We start from the raw sequence: 9,664 nt of genomic DNA, 5'->3' as shown, positions 1-9,664 counted from the left end.
GGGCGATAGCCCAAGTTCAGTCTTCAATTATATGCTTTTTGATTACACAGAAAACTGTATTCAGATTGCCCCTCCACCCACATTTTATTATCTGAGTTGAGGATGTCTGGACAGAGATCAGAAACTTTATTGGAGTGACCATTTACTCTGGAAATCTTTGCTGAGCACACTTCGCCCCGCGGAGCTGCCCTCCCTTTGCCCAGATCACCCATCTGGTTTTGCCCTGTGTGAAAGCTTTTAAGTGGGAGGAAAACAATGTGATAAATGTCTTATTTTCCTCCATCGTTGGAAACAAAGCTTTGTGACACATTTACTAAAAAGGGCAGTTTATCTGAGTGTGTGTACATGTGTGTTCAGGATTAAATGAAGTCTAAAAAGAATAAAATAGTATGTCTTCTAAACATTGTAATGACTGGGACAGCTGATAATGTCAATTGTAATGACATAATTTTTGAATCTTTTCTAGGATCTCAGAATAGTTCATTAAAAGAGACTGTCTCGTGCAATTAGGTGAGTGAGTGGGAAGGTTAACCTAACAACCACAAATAACCAATCCTATTTTTCTCTCTGAATTAACTAGATTCTTAACTGAATCGATCCACTGTCTCGTATTTACAGGAAGGCATCCAGAGTCAGCTCTGCGGTTATGAGAGCCTTATACAGGTCATCTATTTGCATCCTGTATAAGAACTGCGCAGACACTCCCAGAACAAATCAATATCAATATCTAACATACATTTCAAAACATTTTCCTTTCTAATTTATTTTCTGTAATTCCGTTTTATTCCAGAACCATTCTCCTTTCTCTTTGCACTTCAATTCTGAAAAGGTAAAAAAAATATCTTTCAGAAACCTGGGAACTGATTATATTTCGACACACAATTAGAAATTTCACATTGGAGATAAAAAAGACTTTAGGAGTAAAACAAGTGCCTTTTAGAAAGTTAGTTAAGAGGACATAATCAATTCTAAGTATGAGCAAAAACAAATTTTCCCAGAAAAGAAGCTACATAGACACGTGGCAGTCTTGGAACAAAGAACAGAGAGAGAGTCTTTTTAGGGTTAGGATTTCAGCTGCTAAGAATGAAGGCTCCCTCTCTAATCAGAAGTAAGAGGGGGAAGGAGTACAGAGCAGTGGTGCTCACACTTGAGCACAAGAATGGGCCTGAGGGCTTGTGAAAACAGATTTCTGGGCAACATCCCCCAGGGATTCTGGTGCAGTGGGTTCTGCAGTGAGACCTAATAGGGCACTTCTGAGACTACACATGATGCTGATAATCGGTCTAGGGACAGAGGAACCAAACTGCAGATTCTACCAGCATCTGGGCTGGGGCCAGCCGGCCTCCTCCAACAGGAGAGGTACTCACAGTCTCTCCACGCCAATGGCATCTGGAAGGGGGAGATCTGATTTGTCTTTTCTCCCTACATCTTGGTGACCTCCAAAGGACCAGATCAGAGCTCCTCGACAAACCCAGGCTAACTATACACCTACTAAATACTTTTTTAGTTTTGTGATTTTTTTATTTTAATTTCAGTACAGTTAACATCCAGTGTTATAATGGCTTCACTTGTACAATATAGTGATTCAACAATTCTATACATTTCTCAATGCTCATCACAGCAGTTGCACTCTTTCATCCCCAACCCCTACATCCCCCATTGCCTCCCCGCCACCCTGCTGCCCTCCCGTCTGGAAACCATCAGTGTGTTCTATGTAGTTAAGATTCTGTTTCTTGCTTTTTCTCTCTGTCTCCCTCCACCACCTTTGCTCAAGTGTTTTGTTTCTTAAATTCCACATATGAATGAGGTTATAGGGTATTTATCTTTCTCTAACCGACTAATTTCACTTTGCATTATACTCTCTAGCTCCATCTTTGTTGCAAATGGCAAGATTTCATTATTTTTTCATGGCTGAGTAATATTCCATTTTACATATGTAAAACACACATGCACGCGCGCACACACACACACACACACACACACCACTTCTTCTTTACCCATTCATTTATCAGTGCACATTTGGGCTGCTTCCATAATTTGGCTTTGTAAATAATAATGCAAAAAACATATGGATGCATATATCCCTTTGAATGTGTATTTTTTATTTGGGGGGTAATACTGAGTAGTATCGTTACTGGATCATAGGATAGTTGTATTTTTAACTTTTTGGGGAACATCCATTCTGTTTTCCACAGGGGCTGTACCGGTTTGCATCCCTACTAACAGTCCAGGAGTGTTCTTGTTTCTCCGCATCCTCACCAACTTTTCACCTAATGTCTGCCTCCAGAAGTACCTTTCCAACCTCTTTTTTGCAAAGTATTGGGATCTCGGGGTAAGAGCAAATAATTTCTACAGGGTCATCGTGCTCCTTAACTGCAGTGCTAATTGTACAAGCTTGAGTTCATCAGGTCATTCCTCCAAAGCTCAGTTTCCCGAGGCATAAAAATGGTGGTGGTATGACATATAATATGTGCCTCTACAACATCAATGAAGATCAATGAGACAAAGCCAAAGTCCCTGTGAAGCTGCAAAGCACCCCAGAAATTTCCAAGGACCGTTATTAGATTTCTGAAAATGTCTTGATAACGGGGCCAAGATCCTTTTGGAGCAAAGGGAGAGAAGCCTTAAAATGCACAGCTCTGTGGAAGGTGAGTGCGCTGTAAATGAAAACAATTCAAGATACAAACAAGAATCCTATCCGGTTATCTGAGTGTTTCCGGTCTGGATGGTAAAAAAGAGGCAGAAACCTGAGAAGGCAGGAGGAGAAAGTGCCCGAAGACGAAGGAGGAAGTAGGATGCCAGAAGGGCCTCCAGTCATTAGCCAGGGGCAGGAGCTGGGACAAAGCAGCCAGGGCTTCTCCTCTTACAAAGCCTCCAGCGGCAGTGGAGATCTTTTTGTTTGTTTTGTTTTGTTTTGTTTTGTTTTGTTTTGTTTTGTTTTGTTTTGTTTTTACACTAGGAGTACTTCACACACAGAAATCTGGTTCCTTAAGGTGCATTTTTAAGAGAATTTTCAGTTAAGTGTTCCTCTGTTAACACCATCTCCTCATTCAAAGAGGGTGCCTGAAACAAGCGTTGCCTTTCATTGTAATGATAGTATCTTTTATGCTGCGAAACTCCTCTCGGGCCTAGAAGTCACAGGAAACCATTTCTGCCCCTGTCTCTATCTTCTCTCATTCTATGAATTTTGTGTCTCAGATGAGTCATTTATAATTTGGTTATTACAATATTTATCTCAGAGAGAGATTAGGAGCCTTAGCTGATGTTTTTTAGAATATGCGGAAAGTCCCTACTGTAAGATTTAGAAAGAATGAAAATGACATTAATATATTACGAATAATGAAAACAGTGGCAAAGAGAGATGATTGAATTTCAAATGTTGCCATTACTCTTTTTCAAAAACAATTTTTTTTTAAATAAATGAACTCCTGCTAGACATTTTCTTTCTTGAGAGATAATCTTTCCATTAGTAGAGTAATTTGCAAAGCAAAACCTTTGTATTTCCTTGGGTTGACTTGTTTTTCTTCTTTTTAAATAGATAAAAGTTCTGTGACCAGGTTATTTAAGGGGCCCGGTTTCCATTTGCAGAACACTCAAGCCTTGGGCAACAGAGGACTCTGCACATCGCATGTGTGCGGTGCTGCTGAGAGAGACCCCCTGAGACTTCTATCACCAGCCTGACTCTGGGATCAGTTTAACAACTTGCTTTGAATGCATATGAGTCCTGACTGCTAAATTTGCAAATGCCTCCCCACAAAGGTTACGCACCCACTGTAAATGCAGCATCTATTCAAAAAGATGGCCAGGTTGGTTGCTAGGAGATGGTGGGATTCTCTTAGAGAAAAATCAGTCCTGACAAAAAAAAAAAAAAAAAAAAAAAAAAAAAGAAAAAGAAAAAAAGAAAGAAAGAAAAATTTTTACATAAAGACCTTTTAAATATAAATACCTTTGACAGCAGCTATTATTATTCACTGAGTTCCTTCACATCTGAATAAATGGCAGAAAAATGATATTATTCATATGCCATTATACACTAAAGTGTTAAAATAGAAGAGTCTTATTCCCTTCTCTCTCTCTCTCTCTCTCACACACACACACACTTTCTCTTTGTTGTTGCTAAAGAGAAAGGAGAAAGCTTTTTTTCTTTCTTTCCTCTGGATTTCTCTGCTTTCCATTTTGGATTCTTCCCCTCCCCCCCCACCCCCCCATGAAGGAACCTCTCGGAAAAACCTCTGACCAAAGATGCGCATTACTGCATTTTCCTTCCAGACCCAAATGCCTATTTCTAAAGGAGGGTGGAGGTGGAGAAGAGGGGACACCAGCTAGATGATGCAAGCAACTTCCCCAAAGGGGGGTTGGGAGCACGCACGTGGGAGGCTGTGCCCCCTGACAGCAGGCACTGTCCAATTCCATTTCAATAATGCTTACGATTTTCCTCCTACTGGGTTGACCAGAGCCATAGCTGCCCTATACGTGGCTCCATGTGCTCAACTTTTTGCTGAAAGTGACCCCAACAAATAAAACATGCAGCAAGTAATAATTCGCTGTTCATAAACGGTGTCGTGGGTAAATGAAGCTGCAATCATTCCTAATTTTGTGTGCCCTGCCTGCCCATTGAGAACCTGGGAACCTCCCAGCTGAAACACACAAAGGCGCGGGGACACACAATGCTCCAGGGGGCCAGGGCCCTGCCTCCCTTTGACCAGAGCCCCGAGACTTGTCGCCCTGGAGCTCACAATAAGGGATCAGTGTTGAAACACATTTCATTACCATGAGAATGGCCACCCCCAACTCCAAGTGTATTATTTTTGTTGTTATTGTGAATACTGTACAGAGTTTCTCAAGAATTTTTTTTTTTGTAGCCTGCCTTAGAATTGGGCTGAGCCATGTTTCCTTACACAAATATTGACATGAATCCCTCCGTTTATTTAGCATTTTCCTGTGAAAGGCGCAGTATGGTAATGTCCCTTCATCCCCTTTCACACATTTGTTCTGACTCTTGGCACCAGGAAGTTCTCATTGTTCTAATCAATGCTTACTGGCCCAATGACATTTTTTCTCTTTTAGTGACAGACATGGTATGTTTCCTTCTCAGAAGTTCTCATGAGACTTTCTTGTACTATGTTCGATACACACCAGGAAAAAAAAGAGGCAGAGGCAAAACATTTGCAGGTTCTTCTTTTCCTGGTTCTTTTTTACCCACCGTCTTCGTCAAAGTTTCCCTGGCTGAGGCTGCTGCTAATCGTATAAAATGCCAGGATGCCAAATAAGAAAGCCCCTCAAGATCCCAGTCACTTGCTCTAAATTCATGGTACAAGAATCCACTGCTGAATTGTGGCAAAAATCCCTTTGTCAGTGATCCAAGGAGGTTACATTCTGCTTTTTTATGAAGGCACTCACTTGAATAGCTAGTGTTTCAGGTGTTCCAGATACCCCCTCCTTTTTTTTTTAAGATTTATTTATTTATTTATTCATAGAGACACAGAGAGAGAGAGGGAGAGAGAGAGAGAGAGAGGCAGAGACACAGGCAGAGGGAGAAGCAGGCTCCATGCAGGGAGCCCAACACGTGACTCGATCCCAGGTCTCCAGGATCACACCCCAGGCTGTAGGCGGTACTAAACGCTGCGCCACCGGGGCTGCCCCCCCCTTTTTAAATACACTCCCTCAATTTATACAATTTTTGCTGGTCAGATAGCATTCTCTCTGCTAGTGATGAGCATTTCAGTTTCAAGAGCTAACTGGTTAGTGTGCATTTCTTGCTAGAAGAGAACTCATTTATGGATTTCTCCATTGAAATACAGACTACAAATGGAAGCAACTGGAAGCCCCCTGGATTTGGAGCCCCATCCGTTGTGGGGAATGAGCGGTGTGCTCTCCAGGTTTTCAGAAGGAGAATCATTTGACTTCCCCTCTTTTGCTGCTCCTACCCATTCAAATATGTATCCCAATGGTCCCAAGTATTTCTGGACAAGTTAGGGTAGACTAAACTGTGGCAGAGAAGCCCTGCTCTAAACTCTCAGTGGGAGAGGAGTCTTTGGGGAAACCGAGAAGCTCAAGGCTGACTTCAGCCTCACGGAGGGTGTACAGGTTTGACCCCTCCTATCATGGTTTCCTCTTGGCTCCTTTTTTTCAAAGACATCAGGTCTGTGTTGGTAAACTGGTTTTATTAGAGAAAAATCACTGCAGGTGAAGGCAAGGATCTGGGCATATTGACAGAACCAAAGACCTGTCAGGTCCAAAGGGCCACGAGCAATTAAGCTGAGATCAGGACCACAGTGGTTCCCATGGGCTGCGGAGCCGGGCCCAGACACGGAGCTGCGCCCTGGCTCAGTGCCAGCGAGGCTCTCAGGCCCAGGAAAGTGTGGCCCAGTGCTGCCTGGACAGGCTCAGGGGCACCGTGGAAGGTCAGCAAGAGGCTTTTAGGGAGCATCACCCAGCATCAGCGACAGCCCTAAGCATTCCTCACTGTCTCTGCGCTCCCCCATCACTCCTCTGTGCTCTACTCTCACCCCAGATCCAATCGAGAAACCCTCCTCCCCTAAACTGTGAGCCAGTCCAATTGTCACCCAGTGTGAAGTTTTCCAGGGCACAATGCAAACATCTCTCCTTGTTGTTACATTCTTCTGCGAGTTATACTCCAGGTATGATTTATTTCTGGTTCATTTCCGGTGACTCAGTTACACAGGATGCAAAATTATGATAATAATGCTTGTCTCCAGATAATGAATCAGGGGGTTTGAATTTCTCATAGCAGAGATGTTATACAAATGCAAAGTATCATTACAACTAAAATCCATGACTAAAGAAATTAAATTTCCTGGAATGTTTTATATCTGACAAGAATGTTTGTAATCCTATGTATTTACCACTAAACGAGGTAGACTACAAGAAAGAAGATATTTAAAGGGAAAGAATGAGTTCAATGGGAAAAATTAACAAATGGGAAAATTGCAGTGCTGCATTTGTATTTTATGGAGAAAAAGAGTTTGGTAAACATGCAACAGGAAACCCTGTTTGATTTCTGCAAGGGAAATTTAACCAGCAACAGACTCATGTAGAATCTTCAAAGGAGAAGTTTCTAGACTTGTTTACCTTTTGATATGTGGCTGAAAGAGAACACTAAGGCCTTGGTTTAAAAGGAGTGATATCATGAATAGTTTCCCCGCTCGGCAAAAAAAGCTAAATTCCTAACGGGGCATGGAGCAAATGAAAAGCTTGACCGTGAAAAGCTGAAGAAAACATATACTACATTTTTGGGGGGTGGGAAGGGGTGACATATCCCAAATTATTTTCCAAATTCAGTTTTCTTTGTTGTTTCACAAACACGCAAGGCAATCAGACTCAGGCTTGTTGTTTATACGCCACAAGGATTTGGAAAATGCAACCTACTGGCTCTTTTTCATACTATTTCCGGCTCCCTTTTTGTTGAGGGGTACAGACCTCTGGCCTTATGACATCAGAACAATGACAGAATCAGCACCTCTGGAAACCTCGTGCATTTATGACATCATGCACACCGATTTAGAGGTGTGCCCTCCACCCAGGTAATGACTGGTATCGCGTCAAGCTATCAATCCAAGAAATGTCAATGACACCGCCCCACCTCCATCAGAACTAAGGACTCCTCTTTGAGACTCCACCATGCCACTGCTAGAACCACAACACGCCAGCCCATTTCTGTGCTTCCTGAGAAGCAAGGAGAAGACTGTGAGGTCGGCAGCAAGAGCTGGGAACAGTGGGCAGAGTGTGCTCAAAAATATACATCCTATATCAACTTCAGCTCTATTACCCCCTACACCTCTCATCTTTCAAATCTGGGTCATAGTTCTCTCAGTGCCTTGAGTGCGCTCCACTTCCAGGTCAGCTTGGATGGAGGCGATGCTCCCTGACCCCAGCAGTGCTGTTTGCGGATCCGGGTACCAGACTCGGCAGTTGAAAAGGCTGATGAAGAAGCTCCTTTATGTCTCCAACCCTGGGGGTGCCCTGTGCCTACACCAGCTTCCCTGGCCCCATAAACCTTGCAGAACCCTCCAGTCAAGCACCTTCACCTCACACATGTGTCCTCACACGCACCCCCTTCTTGAGACCCTAAGTCCCTTGCTCAGACAGATGTCTGCCACTCAGGATCTATAGACATGTCACTTCGCTTACTCCTTTGGAACTCCCTTTGCACTTGACATAAATGGACAGATTAGGAGCTTTCTGAGGGGGTCCCAAAGGATAGGGACACTCCTTGACACTCCTTGACACACTCACTCAATGGCAGCAAAGACTTCATCTCTATGATCGTATCAGAACGAGATTTGCTCAGAATTGACTTTGGGAAAAATAAGCATAATGGGGAAGCTGAAGAAGAGAGTCCAAGCATTATATTTTAGTACAGTCAAGTTGAAGTCATATTCAATTCGTTATGTTTTTAATCAATTATAAATATTTCAAACCTGTACGCAAGTGCCGAAAAACATAACACACACCTACTGACTTACCATAGACATTAAACAAACACTAGCATGGTGCAGCATTTGCTTCAAATTACTTCAAACATTTTAGTTTGAAGGGGTGAAGTGCAACATTTTAAAGCGTCCTTCTTCCTATCTCTTACTCATCTCTCTCCCCAGTGTTAGCTTCTCATCTAATAGTGGTGTGTATCATACTTGTTTTTGTCACTTATCTATGTAAGAATGCATATACAAAATATATATGCCTCTGCTTCCATGTCTTAAATTTTACGTAAAGGTTTTCATGCTGTTTTATAGTTTGCTTTTAGACTCAATTATGTTTTTCCACATTATCCACATGGTTGTAGATGGATATAGTCCTACATATGTTGTACACTCTCCCACCTGGTGATTATACCCTTGTTCTTTATTCATCACTCTAAGAAGGGATGTGTAAATTGTTTCTGCTCTCTGCTGCTATGGGCAGCATTGCAATGATGATCATTTTGCATGCCTTCTTGAATATTCTTTCCTAGAACAAGATACCCATAAGTGAAGTTGCTGGCACCTTCAATTTTCCTCCGTATTGTTCAGTTTCTCTTCAAAGAGGTGATAGTAATTCACAATTCCACCAGGGATGCGTGTACATTCCTGTTTTCCCACAAGTTCATTAGACAAGTAGGAAACTACTGTGTTACCTTGCATCTCCATGGAGGCCCGCATGGGTGAGCATTCCTCTGTTGGCTCTTCCTTCGTGTCCAAGGCCATTATTTCCCTATTAGGTATTTAAGCTCTTTCCAGTTGATTCACAAGAGTCCTTTATATATTCTAGATACGAATCTTTGCTGTGTAGGTTGCAAATACCTTCTTTGGTTTGGTTTTCCAATTAATATTAAGGAAAGCCAGTGCTTATAGAAGAGTTCTGATGTTAATATTGGGTAACTTATAAAGATGTCTAGAAATAGTTCTTTTTTTTTAAAGATTTTATTTATTTATTCATGAAAGACACAGAAAGAGAGGCAGAGGGGAGCCCTGGATGGCTAAGCGGTTTAGTGCCTGACTTCGGCCCAGGGCATGGTCCTGGAGACCCGGGATCAAGTCTCATGTCAGGCTCCCTGCATGGAGCCTACTTCTCCCTCTGCCTGTGTCTCTGCCTCTCTCTCTATCATGAATAAATAAATAAAATCTTTTAAAAAAAAGAGGCTAGCTTTGCAGCCTCTGTGTGT

The sequence above is a fragment of the Canis lupus genome, chromosome 22, assembly GCF_003254725.2.
Source record: "Canis lupus dingo isolate Sandy chromosome 22, ASM325472v2, whole genome shotgun sequence".
Lineage (NCBI taxonomy): Eukaryota > Metazoa > Chordata > Mammalia > Carnivora > Canidae > Canis > Canis lupus.
Note: the sequence above shows the minus strand (reverse complement) of the source record.